We start from the raw sequence: 15064 nt of genomic DNA, 5'->3' as shown, positions 1-15064 counted from the left end.
CTGTGCCATGCTATGGTATCCCTCCTTCTTGAACCTCCTTGTAGGTGTGCTCCTTTCCATGTCTATCAGCCTCCCTTCTCTCCACCTTGCTTCTTCATAAATTGCTCTTATCGGTGTTATACCAATCACACGTTTTTTATAATGAATTTGAAACATTGGCCACCAATCAACTTATATCTTAGGTGCTTGGATGTTTTAGGTGTCAGATCATAATGTGCTCTTGTGACTGAGCTTCAGTGCCTTGGAGTTACCACCTATCACTTGCTGTCTGATATTCTCACCTCAGCTCAGGTGCTGTAGCTGACAGCTTGGCCTTGAACTGACCAATCTGTTGTATGTACTCTACAATCGTCATAATGATTGCATTTCACTTATCTTTACCATCATTCCTGGCATGGTATTGAATATCAAATAATTGTGGTTTTAACCAAGAGTCCATTAAACACTGCTATTTAATCTTGTTGATCAAGTCTTGAATTCTCAAATTAATTTCTGAATGAAGAAATATCTTGAAAAAGCTTTGAAAAACTGTACAGTACCAGTTACTTATCCTTGCTTTGCATCACTCCTTGGAGTAATACCATTCAGAACTTTTGACTGCATTTCTATCTTTATGCAAATATGCCATAATTAGTTGAATGAAAGGCATCGCTTTGACTTTTGTTTTTCAAAAATCCCTTCCAAGCAATAGAGTATTGTATTCTAACAGTGTGTCTGCATTTTAATGCTCTCAACGGTTCATTTGCTACATAATTCTGTAAAATGCTGTCAGCTTTAGCCTACTCAGATGCAGTCACCTTTCCTTTATATGGATTAATTCAGACAACATCTTGTATTTTAGTGCACAGATTGCTCTAGCATTACTAACTGTCCCTCAAGGAGACTATCATTTATGCAATGTTGCAGAACTTTGGTATTCTGTCTTTGAAGGTGATAGAGAAGTATTTACTTTAGTGTGGCCTTTTCTGTGTAACTAGCTGCTAGTTGGTGGCTATCACTGCTCTTCTACTCATTGTTCACACACAGTTAGCAATTGTACCACCTATTTTTTTAATGTATGAATTTCATTAGTTTTTATTTAAATGTTATTTTTGACTTGAGTGATTTTTATTTATTTTTTTTTCAGCCAGGTTTGTTAGCTTGTTCTTAAACCTTGCGCAAAGAGGTTACAAGTCTTCCTGAGACCAGACCTACCTGTGGTCACTTACTCTGAGTGTTGGCAGAGGAAGTGAGTGCCCGCTGCCTGCTGCTGTACCCTTAGAAGCAAGTGGGGCAAGAACTGCTTTCTCAGTCAGAAACGGTTACTGGATTTTTATCTGGCCACTCAGAAGTAGCTCTGTCAGGTACAGCTTGTGCTCTCCCCTTTCTCCCTTCCTTCTTCCATCCCTGCTTTGCCTTGGGGACATTTAATTCAAGGGTTGCTACATGACATCACAGAAGACTGCTGTATTTACAAAGCTGAACGTGGATTGCTGCCATTATATAAAAGCATTGCACAGCAACTTTCTGATGTCAGCTTCTTAGATGCTTATTACCAAAGAATGACATTTGTATAATAAAATTGGTATAACAAAACTAGTAATCAACATTTTCATAGTTAGATTTTAATCAGGCAACATGGATTATATTTCAGCATATTCAGTCAGCTCAAAGTAGCATTCCAGTAGTGAACTGTGTTTACCTGTCTTTCTTTTATATTCTACTTCTATTTTTGGACATGCTTTGTTATAAAGCAATGTTAACTTTGTTTATATTGCAAGGGAATGATTAAAGGAAAGGAAGATACAAATTTAAAGTAAAATACAAGAGAAAGTGGATCTGAAAGATAAATATTCAGAGAAAAAGAAAACAAAGGTATGTTTAGTAGTTCAGATAAGTTATGGAAACTAAATTTTACAACATAGTAAAATATCTTTCAGGAATTAAAGTAGATTAAGATTTCGTAAACATTCTGTTTTAAAGCATTCTTAAAATTATAATCATGTACTGGCAATAGCACTCTCGTTTTCAGGGTGATTTCTTCTGGTGAGATGTGATACTACTGGATACCTCCAGGGGGTGTAGCTTTGTTTTTGCCATTTACTTAAAGTTTTGTGAAGAGCCTGGAATACAAAAAAAAAAAAAAATAGTTTTTGAATTGCTATCTTCCAATTTTAAAGGTTGCAATATTATTTAAAAGTAATAATAATGATAAAAATAATAATAATAAAAAGTCAGCAAAATCCTCACTCCATTGAAGTCCACAGCAGTTTTATTGTTAGCTGTGACACAGGCACTGTTTCATCCTTAGTTTTATCTAGTCACTTACAGAGTTAGAAGCTGTATTAGGGCCACTCTCATTATTAAAATACGAATAGCAAAGCACAGTTTGGATATCTTCCTGAAAAATAACATGTTCAGTTACTTAAGTCTATTTTGGAGAAGCGAACCCATCTTCATTACTTCTAGATCTCCCATTTGAAGTACTGCAAATGTCAACCTGACCTTGTCAGTTTAAATACTGTGATTTGCTGAAGAGTTCAGGCCACCTCAAATCTCAGAAGTCTGTCCTTACCATGCAATTAATGAAGTCCAGAAAGAATGAAGCGTTCTAGTCCACTGCTGAACTCTTTCTGTGGTCAGCACCTAACCTGAAAGACAGTGGTTTAGAATGGCTGAATTCTTCAAGCACTGCAGTACTTTGACAGAGCAAAGAGCAGCAGCAGTAAATAAAATGATTTTTAAAACAACCTATAATAACAGGACTCCCGTTGTTTTCAAAATAGATTTACTGAGGTTTATAGCAATAACGTGGAATTAATTTCAGCCTAGGCTGGAAACAGTTAGCAAAGGACAAAGCTTCTTTTGACAGCACTGTCTGTAATGGTGGGGCAGAATTTTGTGTCAGCTTCTGGAGAAAGGAGAGATTCCTCAACCCTTCCATGTCTTACAAGGAAATTTTTTTCCAGTAAGATTGGGAAGATTCAGTTCACCTTCTTATTTGCAATTTATTTACAGTGCAGGGTTATCTACTCTGAGACCACTACTCTGTTTTTCTGTCACAAAATAATGGGAATTTGTCCATTCATCTTAGAATGTATCTAAGCGGTACACTGCAGCTTTGTATTGATTTTAGTAGGAAAATTCATAGGGGCTATGCTTAACAATTGTATTTTTAGATCAGCAGCTAACAGTAACATTTTGATGACCAGTTATAGGACTTCTCTGTTAGAGGATAGCAGAAAGATTTTCATAGGGACAATGGGGAGATAAGTGTACAAGTCCTACCTGAAACCAAAAAAGCCTTTGAAAATCTTTCATATTTTTTTATCTTTTACTCCGAATTTATTGCAGATACCAACATACAGGATGCACAGAGGGTCTTCTGGGAATCAGACACACATTACTGTATCGCTCTTTGTTCTGCTCTTTGTTATCCCAAAAGTACGCTGAGGCTATTCTGAGAGGGTGCCAGCACTTCAAAGCCCACATCATATTTTTGTGCATCTTTGTGTATTTTAGCTAAAAATAAATGCAGAGAATATTGATAACTTATCTTCTCGATGATATTAACAGGTAATTTTTGGATGCTTCTTATTAATGACTCTATATTTCCTGATAGACTTGTTAAATGCTAACTTATTTATTATCTCAACTAATAGCTTGATAATAACAGCAGCATAAGCTAATTATCTTCATGATACTGTTACTGAATTTTGTTGAATTATTAATAAGGAGCATCTTCAGTGCAGTGATTCATTCGAAATTGTATTCATGTTCGTACAATTCCTTTCAGCTACAATAAGCCCTTCTCTTTTATTCGGATACTCTTCTCATTTTGTCATCCACGTACAGATGGTAAATGTTGCCATCTTAGCATCTGATCTCTTCACCTTCCCATAGCTCTGTATAACTCAGTCTCTTTCATCTGTCTTTTGAAGATAAGCAACAGATTACCTTTTAACTCTTTACATTTTAATGGATAGAGTCTTAGAAGACTGTCTCTATGAAAGGTTTGCTTAATTACCTTCTGATTGCATTTAGCCAGGTTGTTTACATCTGAAAAAAACAAACAAACAAACAAACAACAGATTCAATGAACACAATGCGAAATCATAACAATGACAATTTCCAAATACTTGGATCATCGGATCATCCTGAGGTTTTTTCATCTTAGTCTTCTGAAACAATCTGCTCTTTCTGGCTTTTGTAGACCATTTTGTGATACAAGGTACATGTATGAGTCTTGTCTTCCCACTGGTGATGTGCAGCTCTTGCAACAGAATGGCCTAAAACACAGGCATTGAGGAAGGATTGACTGTGCAAGGGGCCTAGGGGAAGGAGAAATTGGAGCATAGGAAAAATAAGACTAGAACTGGAAAACAGGTACTAGTTGAGGCCAATGGCATAGTAAAATGTTATGCATGTGGGAATCAATAGGTAAAAACCTTGGAACAGCTTATAAGGAGCTTCATAAAGGCAGACCTGAGAACCAGGAAGACAAGAATTATGAGGCTACAACTTTGGAAATTTTGAAGAAAATAATAATAATAAAAAGGCTATGATCATAAGAAGCACATATGTAGGGAAAAGAGGCATTTTTCTCAAGGAGACTGGTGCAGAAAACCCACAGAGGAGGGAAGGTGAGAGGAGCAGAGTAAGGAGAGTAACAGTGTTAGTAACAGCGGCTGAGAGAGAAGCCTGGGAATATCTAGGGAAGGAGACAGACTGATTTGGGGAATACTCTGGGGAATAGGAGTGTCTGCAGGAGAGGAATAGAATAGGATGCTGGGAAGATTCAGTTATAGAAGGATGGAGAGGGAGAAAGGCTTGGCAGAGCATCAGTCTGGAAAAGACAGGGCAAAAAAAAAGTACTCACTAGTCTGCTAAAATAGAACTTAGACTTTCTCCAAGATGACTCCAGCTGAAAAACATAGTGCCAAAATGTACTTAATATCATCTCTACTGGACAGCAACTGAAGTCTGTTGCTAGTTACTGTGCTTGTGAGAGACAGGTGTTGTATGTCTAGATGTGATATATTGTATAAACCCACATCCTAATTATGTGGATTTTTTATTAAAAAAACAAAACAAAACAAAACAAAAAAAACACAAAACAGAATTAGACATCCACACACACAAACAGCTGTACGATATTGACACTGCAAAGCCAAAAGGCTTTAAAAGATAGAAAAGTCCAAAGGATTAGAATTGTCTTGGCAAATAGTTCCATGTTTATATATGCTTTTTTTTTTTTTTTTTTTTATGGAATCTTTTCCTTACTCATGCCACGAGATGAAAAGTCTTATTGAATGAATATGTGTGCAATACTGTGTTCTATACACATTGCTTGGATTGTTGGCCTGAGATTTATTTAGTGTATGCTACAACAGCTCTATTATTTGAGCTCTAGAGTTACGCATTTCCATACTGACATTTTTGTGACATTCTTCAGTACACTGAGTGATCCAGGAACATGAATGAATTTCTATTCATAGCATCCTTGTGATTCCAGTGATTGACTTCTTGAAAGCACATTAAAGTTCTTTTTTTTTTTTTTTTTTCTTTTTCTTTATATTCTTGTGTATAATCTCCAGATATCCTAGAAGAAGCTTTAAAAATCATTTGTCTCTGCAAAACCACACTTACTTCTCCTGTTAAAAAAAAAAAAAGGGGGGGGGGAAGGAGGGGAAGCTATTAGATTCTCTCCCAGTGTTCTATAATGACTAATAGAAGCATGACTGCAGATAGCATACATTTCAGGCTTATTCAGCTTGTTGATCTATGTGATACCATGTCATGTCCAGTTTTACCTGCCTTACATATTGAACAGCATGCTCCTGCCTTATGAAATTCAATGAGACTTTGAATTGTCAAATTCTTTGTGAATTTATCTGCTGAAGGTTGGTTCTTAGGGGCTAAGCTAAATATAAATACTAGTTCAGGGATAGAAATGCTAACATCTTGAGAAACTGGCAAAAAATTACATTCAGCAATTAAGGTAACAAAAAAAAAACACCTCTTTTTAAAAAGTGACTTTAAATACTGCTCAGAATCTTTTCAGCAGCAGTGGGATTTTTTTTATTTTTATTTTTATTTTTTTTTGTAGAACTACTCAGGGAATCACAGTAAGATTTCTTGAATGTATCTGTCTTCATTGTCTTCCATGTATTTAAATTTTGGGCAGCCAAACCAAAAGGAGCTCTGAAAATCAAAGAACAGATTCTCTGTTTAGGCACTGCAGCTGACATCAGTGGGACATATGAGAGGAGCATGTATGCTCGATTCCCCACTGCAGCATACAGAGAAAAAGTAAGTACTAATCTGATTCACCCAGCCTAGGGTCAAAACTCAAAATAAGAAATAAGAGAGGGGTTGTAATGCCCAATGGAAAGTGGTTGTGAATGAGGCAACAAGAAGGAATTATTAACTTTGTCCTGAGTACTTCAGGAAATCAGAAAACTCTATTTTCAAAGAGTAAGAAAGTTCTTGAGAATATCCAGCCTTTCTTCTATGAGAAAATAGTCTGTGAAGCAAATAAAGAGGAGAGGAGCTTACAGTGATGTAACTTTCTCATTTTAGTCTTATGAGAAAGAATGTGGATCAAAGCGATTCCTTCATTATTCCTTTTTGGGGAAAAAATAAAAATAAATCTCATTCTCCAGTACTCCGCTTTTTACGTTTTAGAAGGGATGGTAGCTGAGATGTGAGAAATGCACCCATGTATGAATGATGCAGCTGCACATTTGGTTTGCAAAAACAAAAGAACTTTTTATTGCCTACTAATGTTTCCCTACTCTAATCCATCAGTGAACACTACCAGTAACAGCAGCAGCAATGAAAAACCTTCTGGCTATAAAATCAAAATTGCAAATTGTGGGGAACCTGTTTTATTTTTACTTCAGTTTAATCTCAAGCATTTTCTGTCTATAAACACGATTTACAAGCAGAACACATTCTCCTCTTGCAATTTACCGAAATGTATTTTAGTTTCATGAAATGTCAGTTAAACAAGAGAGTGCAATTATCTGTTTACTGGCAAACAGGCAGTCCACGTTAGTTCAGATCTGCTTCGCTGAACTGTGTTCAGCTGCTCAAAGCATTCAATTGTTTCATTACAAGATTTCATCAGACACCCATGGCTCCAGCACCATGGCACAGAAAGAGCTGTGCACAATCCCCGTTGCTTTCCACATTTTGTCTGCTGCTGCTTAAAAGCTGCCCCTGCTCGCTACAGAAACTGTTTACAAGATTTTCAAAGGTTATTGTAGCTTCACGTGTATATGGTTTGTATTATTTGTGTCTTATCTAGGTTGTTCTCCCCCTTCATCCATTTTTTTCACCTCATTTCAGTCCTAATGCCTAAAAATCAATAGGGATGGTATTTTTTACTATATCAACCACATGCAGCCTTACATTCTGATGTAAATCCCTACCACTGCACATGAAGCTTCCGTGGTCTCTGCGTGGGCAGAGCTGGCGTGCCATATGCTGACAGCACAAGGTGCATCTGATTGAAGTGCCATTTACACCTGAAACTCCTGGTGGAGCCCGAAAGTCCTTGATCCTGGGAGATGTTTTAAGTGAGCCATCCCCTTCCCTGATGCAGATGGATCTTAGATCCAAAATGTCATGCACAATTACCCTAGAGTTCTTGACTCTGAATCTCCAAGTAACTCCTAGCATTACGCAGGCTCTCATATTCTCTCTGATAGCTTTCAGGACTTCATTTCAGTGAAGATTCATCCTTCCTAAGTACTGGTTCAGGAGAGAGCCATGACCTAACATGGAAAAAAAATACAGCATTCATTCTTACAAATTAAGTAGCAGAATACAAACTTCTAGGAAAAAGGCTGCACAGTGATGTGTTCTTAGTGTTCTATCTAAAGATTTCCAGACTATTTTTTATTTCTGTGTTTTGAGGCATCTACAGGATAAAAACCTCCTTTTTCATGACTGGAGCACCTAGAGACTGGGATTCAGTTTGTATTGTGATTCCACTGTGTATTACAATTGCTATCTCATACTGGTGTTGTGATTTCAGCATACTGCTGTATCTCACATATAAATCAAAATCCCACATAATGTTAAATATTTTCTAATACGTAAATTTGGTATTAAAGCATTAAACCCTCCTGCCATCTCAGACCTACTGAGTAGACCAGAGCCTGTAGTAAGGACAGGCAGCTCCCAAGTCCCCTTGGCACTAAAGGGCCTAAAAACATCTGGCCTACAACTTTCCAAGCTCCTCATTGCTGTGGCATGAAGGAGACCTCAATCAAGTAGGATCCAGACAAGGAGAGGTGAGTGGCCGTCCTGCCACTGCATCTGTATGTAATAGCATTTGACTTCAAATGACAACAGCTGAAATTCTCAGTGTCAGATTTGAGTGGCCAGATATGATGGGATGGATTCATCATTATAATCAACGAGAAATGATAAATTCTGATGGAAGGTCTACGCTCAGGATGGAAATTGACTTTAGCAAAGGTATGTCTGTATCAACAGACTCTGATCAAATATATTTCTTTCATTTTTGGATTTAGTTGCATTAGCTGACTACAGGAATTAAGTAGTTTGACTTAAGATATTTTCCCTACTATTATCAATAATTCTGTGCAGGATGAATTTGAAAAATTAAGTTGTTGATTAAGGAAGCTTCCAACAATGGTTTTCAGGTATACAGAAGTAACTCAGTAAACAGCTAAATCTGGTTCTTCTGATTTCAAGCCAATGCCTTTGGGCTAGTAGGTAACATATTTGTTGTACAATAATGAATGTTGTTATAAATATATATATATATGTATATAACTTGTTGAAGAAAGTAAACAAAAACTTCACACACTACTTCAGTACAATAGAAGATGCTATAAATTAGTGCATAGCACTAGGGAGATACTGATCTATCAAGCAACTATTCCTTCCTCCTATGTAACACAGATTAAGATGGGCCCAGACTAACAGAAAGTCAGCAAAATGCAATCGTCTAAAGTTTAGACGTTCAATATGACTGAATAGGAGTGAAAATAATTACTGATTAAGCCCAGAACCAAGTGTGGAGTGAAGTCTTTTATTTTCTGATTCATTCATTTGCCACTAACCTACGTATCAACTTCCTGCATTCATGACCTAGAAGAAAATTGTTAATAATCTCTTTTCTACTCATATAAGAAGGAGGCTAGCTTTGGAAGGACAGAACTGCCCTTTTAGCTCCCTAGATGAACTTGACTTGACTCTGAAGCATCAAAGTGGGCTAAATTCCATTTAAAACGATCTTGCAGGTTATGTGGAAAGGTGCAGGGAGCTTGTAAATGCAGTAGGTGGCAGACTGCTCCCAGTAATCAGTCAGAAATCGTGATTCAAGCTTTTCTGAATGCTCTTGGGGCCGTAGGTAAAAGTGATGTGAGTCCTTACTGTTTTCAAAGTCTTTCAGTATGGACAGTTGTTACAAGTACAGAAGAGCGTCCTACCTGGTTTTATAAAGCGTGACAGGGACAGTGGTAAAGAGTTGCCAGGAGGAGCTGTTCCTACACACCCTGAGTTATCAACTCCTAAAATAACTGTGACTTCTTACCATGCTTACCATGCAGCTGGGTGATGCTGATCCTGTTTTGGAGTATTTGCCACTGTTGATAGGAAACCAGTGCTCCTATGGTTTTGCCTTCCCTAGAGAACAGCATGTCTGTAGTTTACTCACTACTCTGAAATCCCTCCAGATTAACTCCAAATACCCAAAGGACGTTTTTAAACCAACATAGAATTACCACATTGATTATAATTTCTACAGATAAACCAAGGTCTCCACTGCTGTCTGCATGCATATGAAATGGAAGTTGTGTCTAAACATTATCCACACAGCAAACCATCCTGTTAAAATAGCTTTTGCATGGTACTCAAAAGCTGGGATCCAGTCCTTTGACAAAGTTTTTTTTCATGCTTGCTGTTCCATAAGTGATGCTAATCTGGAACAAAACTTTTCTCTACTCAACAGATTTTTTTTTTTTTCCAAGCTTTGCTTCATCTGCTGTTAATAATGTAGTTAGGGAAATACCTGGTCCCTTACCTTTTGTCTCGTATGCTTTATTATAATGGAAATCTGTGGTGCTTCCACAAAAAAATGGGTTTTCATGCTTTTGTTTTGCAGATTACCAAAGCAGTATCTAGTATATAATGAGACATTTCACTACCCACCTAGGACTAGCCTCTTGTATCAAAGTAGGGTACTGCCAAAAGACTACTCAGAGCAACATAACCCATTAGCTGGTAAACACTTGGGGGAGCTGCCCGTCCACTCTACAAAAAAGACTTATGTATGGTATGCTTAGCGCTTACCAGGTGAATTAAACAAAATGCTAAAACATCTAATTTTACCAGTAGACAAAATTTAAGGGCAAAAGAGTTCATAAATGTAGGTTTTCAATAAAAGCATTACAAAACTTCAAAATAATCAAATATTAAGATTATATTTTTATTAATATTATAGTATTTTTAAATTTATACTTCTTCAGCTGTGTTTTTAAGCTAACCTCTGGGCCTGATCCCTCAGGCTTTGTTAATGGTTACTGGGGCATCATGTGAGTACTCAAAGACGTAGTTATTTTTTCCTTCCTTTTCGGGTTATTTAGCATTTCTACTGCTTGCATTAGACTATAACTATGCCATTAGTCTTTACAATGCTTTGTTCCTACTTATATTTTCCTTCAATGGAATAACTTTCTAAATTGTACGTAATTAAACATATAGATTGTCTGTATTCCTTTCCATTTGCAGTATTAGCTTGCTATCTGTTTTACATCAGTTGCTTAGTGTATTAACGATTGATATGAGGATGGGGTATCCAGATGTGCATAGTTCCTCTTTTTCTTCCCTCATACACATGTATTCATTCAGACTTAGTAGAAATCCTGAATGATCTTGTCTCAGCAACATTTACTAGGGCTCAATGCACATATAAACACATAATGTAAAAATATATATATATCTTTTATTTATTTATTTTCTAACTTTTGGGTAGTTTTTGGAAAAAAATGACATTTTTTTCACAGAGTGTTGGGAGATATGCAGATGCTAGGAGAACAGAAAGAATAGCTTCAGGATCATTCCAATCATTTTCCGACAGAAGACTTAATCTTATTTATTTACTTATTCGATTTTATTATTAGGAATCTCTGAAATTCATACTATTCTATGACTATTTCTATGGTATTTGAACAGGTAAGAGTCTATAGCAGCTTTCTGACTCAGAAATGAAGTACTTTGATAATTGTGACTTCAGGATATTTGGTCTCTTGAGCAGTGAAGTTCTGTCATCATAGAACTTTATATGAGTCCTTGTATTTTCACTGATAAAAAATATACTTAGGACTACATCCTAAAGCAGAAAGATAGGCTGTTATAAAATGACATATTCAAGAAGAGTCTGAGTGTTTGCACTTTATGTGCATTTGCACATAATGTGCATTTGCACATAAAGTGGCAGTTACTTCATTCATTTATTCATTTATTCTTCATTCCTGTATTTCATACAGGAAAGTTTGTTTAGAGCCCTTAGTTTGCTTTTGATAACGTAAGCACTGGTTATGGAAATTTCACATTTTCTTCAGACATACTTGTCTGAAGCATCAGGTAAGTAATTATTAAGTACTTCTACTGACTGTATACTTGCCTGCAATTTTGCAGAAAATGGGATTCCTCTGAAGTCTCAAGTGAGATTGTCGTTAATGAAAACAGCATTTCATGATGGAGAATGGTCTTTGGTATTCAAATCATAATGAAATACCAACCAAACAGACCAACAAAGGCAGCTACAACTCAGCTAATGGCTTCTTTAAAATATTAATATCCCTAAGCATGTGGTCAGAAAGGGAGAGATATTAATCAGTAGAGACTGTATTTCAGTCCCTGTACTGTGGTCAAGTGTGGTCTTTAGAATGAAGAATTGAAGGGACTGAAGAACCATTGGATTCCCATCTATGACCAAATTTTGGTGGTTAAAACATGCAAGAGTAAGCAACAACTGCTCATACTGCTCACTACAGTTTGATATATTTATAGTCTTTCCTACCTGTCCTGCATCCTACCAGTAGTTCAGAGGTGAAAGCAAATAGGCAGACAAGATGAGACAACTCAGTACCTATGCTGGAGACTGGCTGCTCAGTGCACAGCACAGCTTAATATGTCCTGTCTTTGCCAACTCTGTCTTTCCAAACAGTGAAGTGAAAATAAGGCTTTTATTTGTCAGAAAGAGATTTTCATGCACTTACTTAAAGGGTCTTAACTTACAGACTAAGGTGTTTTAGATCTAGATCTTCCTTTACGAATAAAAGAGGAGTCCTTATCTTTATTTCTTGTGCATAAATTGCTTGATACAGCTCTCTTCTGCCAGGGTATTACAGAGGATACACAAGATTCTCATGCAGGGCTGGTTCTATCAGTATTAAATGTTCCCATCTCTTCACAAGAATGAAACATGCTGTGTTTGAGTTCATTTAACTCATCTGATCTGGATAATGCGTTCCGTAGTGTAAAAGAACTTCTGTATTAATTGCACAAGTGAATAAACTGTAGAACAGCAAACAGCAATTTACTAATCACAGCCATTTTCATCTTAAGTGTGTGGTTCAAAACTTCTGAAAAATAAGTAGTCTACAGATATGATTCAGCTTTTGCTGCTTCCTGAGAAGCAGTCAGAAGAAGCTCTGACAATGCCTTAGAGCTGAAAGAATATAGAAGACGAGATTCCAGGAAGTACTGGAAACATCCCCAGTCAGCTCAATAACTGTAGGATTACAGAGTTTTGTTAGTATGCATGTAATTATTGATTGAAATGCTGTCATGACTAGTATCTTGTCCTCCACAGAGAATGGAGGGCATGTTCTTACCTGTTTGGGCCTTAGGTTAAAGCACATTACAAGGTTTTAAAGTCCATATAATCCTTTCAATTATCATCTTACTAAAGAAAAGGCTTTATGATCATGCTGCATTTTATAACCATTCGTTCTGTAGTTTATAGGATAGATGAGCTAGCAGAATTCCTGTGTCCTGTAAAATCAGGGGCTCCTGATAGGAAGAGGGCATGGACATGACTCCAGATACATACAGAAAAAGAGAGCTGGACCCAAGACTATTTTCTTTTGCCACTATTTTGAAATGAAAAATAGTATCCTTCCTGCCTCCACATTTTTTTTTTTTATTTTTATTTTTTTAAAGATCACGGGAACCTCAATCTGCAGAAAGGAAGGATTTGGCAGTGTCCTATAATTCTTAGGAGAGGAAGTAGTGGCATTCCTCTACTTGAAGAGAAATTAGAGAAACTAGCACAAATGGAATTTGGGTATGTCTTTTTATCTGTTGATCCACATTGCATCTGATCTACTAGATGTGGTCTTGCAGGCCTTGCCAGTGCTAAAACCCCTTTAGGAGTGAAGTTGCCTAGTCGTAGAAGAGACCATCTAATGCAATTGTTCATGTGATTTGCTGTTATTTCAGTAGCAACTCATGTTAATTTGTTTAAATCACAGAATCACAGAATCACAGAATTTCTAGGTTGGAAGAGACCTCAAGATCATCGAGTCCAACCTCTAACCTAACACTAACAGTCCCCACTAAACCATATCCCTAAGCTCTACATCAAAACGTCTTTTGAAGACTTCCAGGGATGGTGACTCCACCACCTCCCTGGGCAGCCTGTTCCAATGCCTCACAACCCTTTCAGTAAAGAAGCTCTTCCTAACATCTAACCTAAAACTCCCCTGGCGCAACTTTAGCCCATTCCCCCTCATCCTGTCACCAGGCACGTGGGAGAACAGGCCAACCCCCACCTCTCTACAGCCTCCTTTAAGGTATCTGTAGAGAGCAATAAGGTCGCCCCTGAGCCTCCTCTTCTCCAGGCTGAATAAGCCCAGCTCCTTCAGCCGCTCCTCGTAGGACTTGTTCTCCAGGCCCCTCACCAGCTTCGTCGCCCTTCTTTGGACCCGCTCAAGCACCTCGATGTCCTTCTTGTAGCGAGGGGCCCAAAACTGAACACAGTACTCGAGGTGCGGCCTCACCAGAGCCGAGTACAGGGGGACGATCACCTCCCTAGCCCTGCTGGTCACACTATTTCTGATACAAGCCAGGATGCTGTTGGCCTTCTTGGCCACCTGAGCACACTGCTGGCTCATATTCAGCCGACTGTCCACTATCACTCCCAGGTCCTTCTCCGCCTGGCAGCTCTCCAACCACTCATCTCCCAGCCTGTAGCTCTGCTTGGGGTTATTACGCCCCAGGTGCAGGACCCGGCACTTGGCCTTGTTAAACTTCATGCAGTTGACCCCAGCCCATCGGTGCAGCCTATCCAGATCCTCCTGCAGAGCCTTCCTACCCTCAAGCAGATCGACACACGCACCTAACTTGGTGTCATCTGCAAACTTACTGAGGGTGCACTCAATGCCCTCGTCCAGATCATTGATGAAGATGTTAAAGAGGACCGGCCCCAGCACCGAGCCCTGGGGGACGCCGCTAGTGACTGGCCTCCAACTGGACTTGACTCCATTTACCACAACTCTCTGGGCCCGGCCATCCAGCCAGTTTCTAACCCAACGAAGCGTGCGCCAGTCCAAGCCAAGAGCAGCCAGTTTCTTGAGGAGAATGCTGTGGGAGACGGTGTCAAAAGCCTTGCTGAAGTCAAGGTAGACCACATCCACAGCCTTTCCCTCGTCCACCCAGCGCGACACTTTGTCATAGAAGGAGATCAGGTTCGTCAAGCAGGACCTGCCTTCCATAAACCCATGCTGACTGGGCCTGATCGCCTGCTTGCCCTTCAAGTGCCGCATGATGACTCCCAAGAGGATCTGCTCCATGAGCTTCCCTGGTACTGAGGTCAAACTGACAGGCCTGTAGTTCCCCGGGTCAGCCCTCCGGCCCTTCTTGTAGATGGGCGTCACATTCGCTAGCCGCCAGTCAGCTGGGACCTCCCCCGATAGCCAGGACTGCTGATAAATGATGGATAGTGGCTTGGCCAGCTCCTCTGCCAGTTCTCTCAGTACCCTTAATGTTAATGTACCCAAATGTTAATACTTGGCAATTTCTGATGAAGAAGCCTTAT

Source organism: Oxyura jamaicensis, chromosome 2, assembly GCF_011077185.1.
Source record: "Oxyura jamaicensis isolate SHBP4307 breed ruddy duck chromosome 2, BPBGC_Ojam_1.0, whole genome shotgun sequence".
NCBI classification, from domain to species: Eukaryota; Metazoa; Chordata; class Aves; order Anseriformes; family Anatidae; genus Oxyura; species Oxyura jamaicensis.
The sequence above is the reverse complement of the archived record's forward strand: the minus strand, read 5'-3'. Positions refer to the sequence as shown.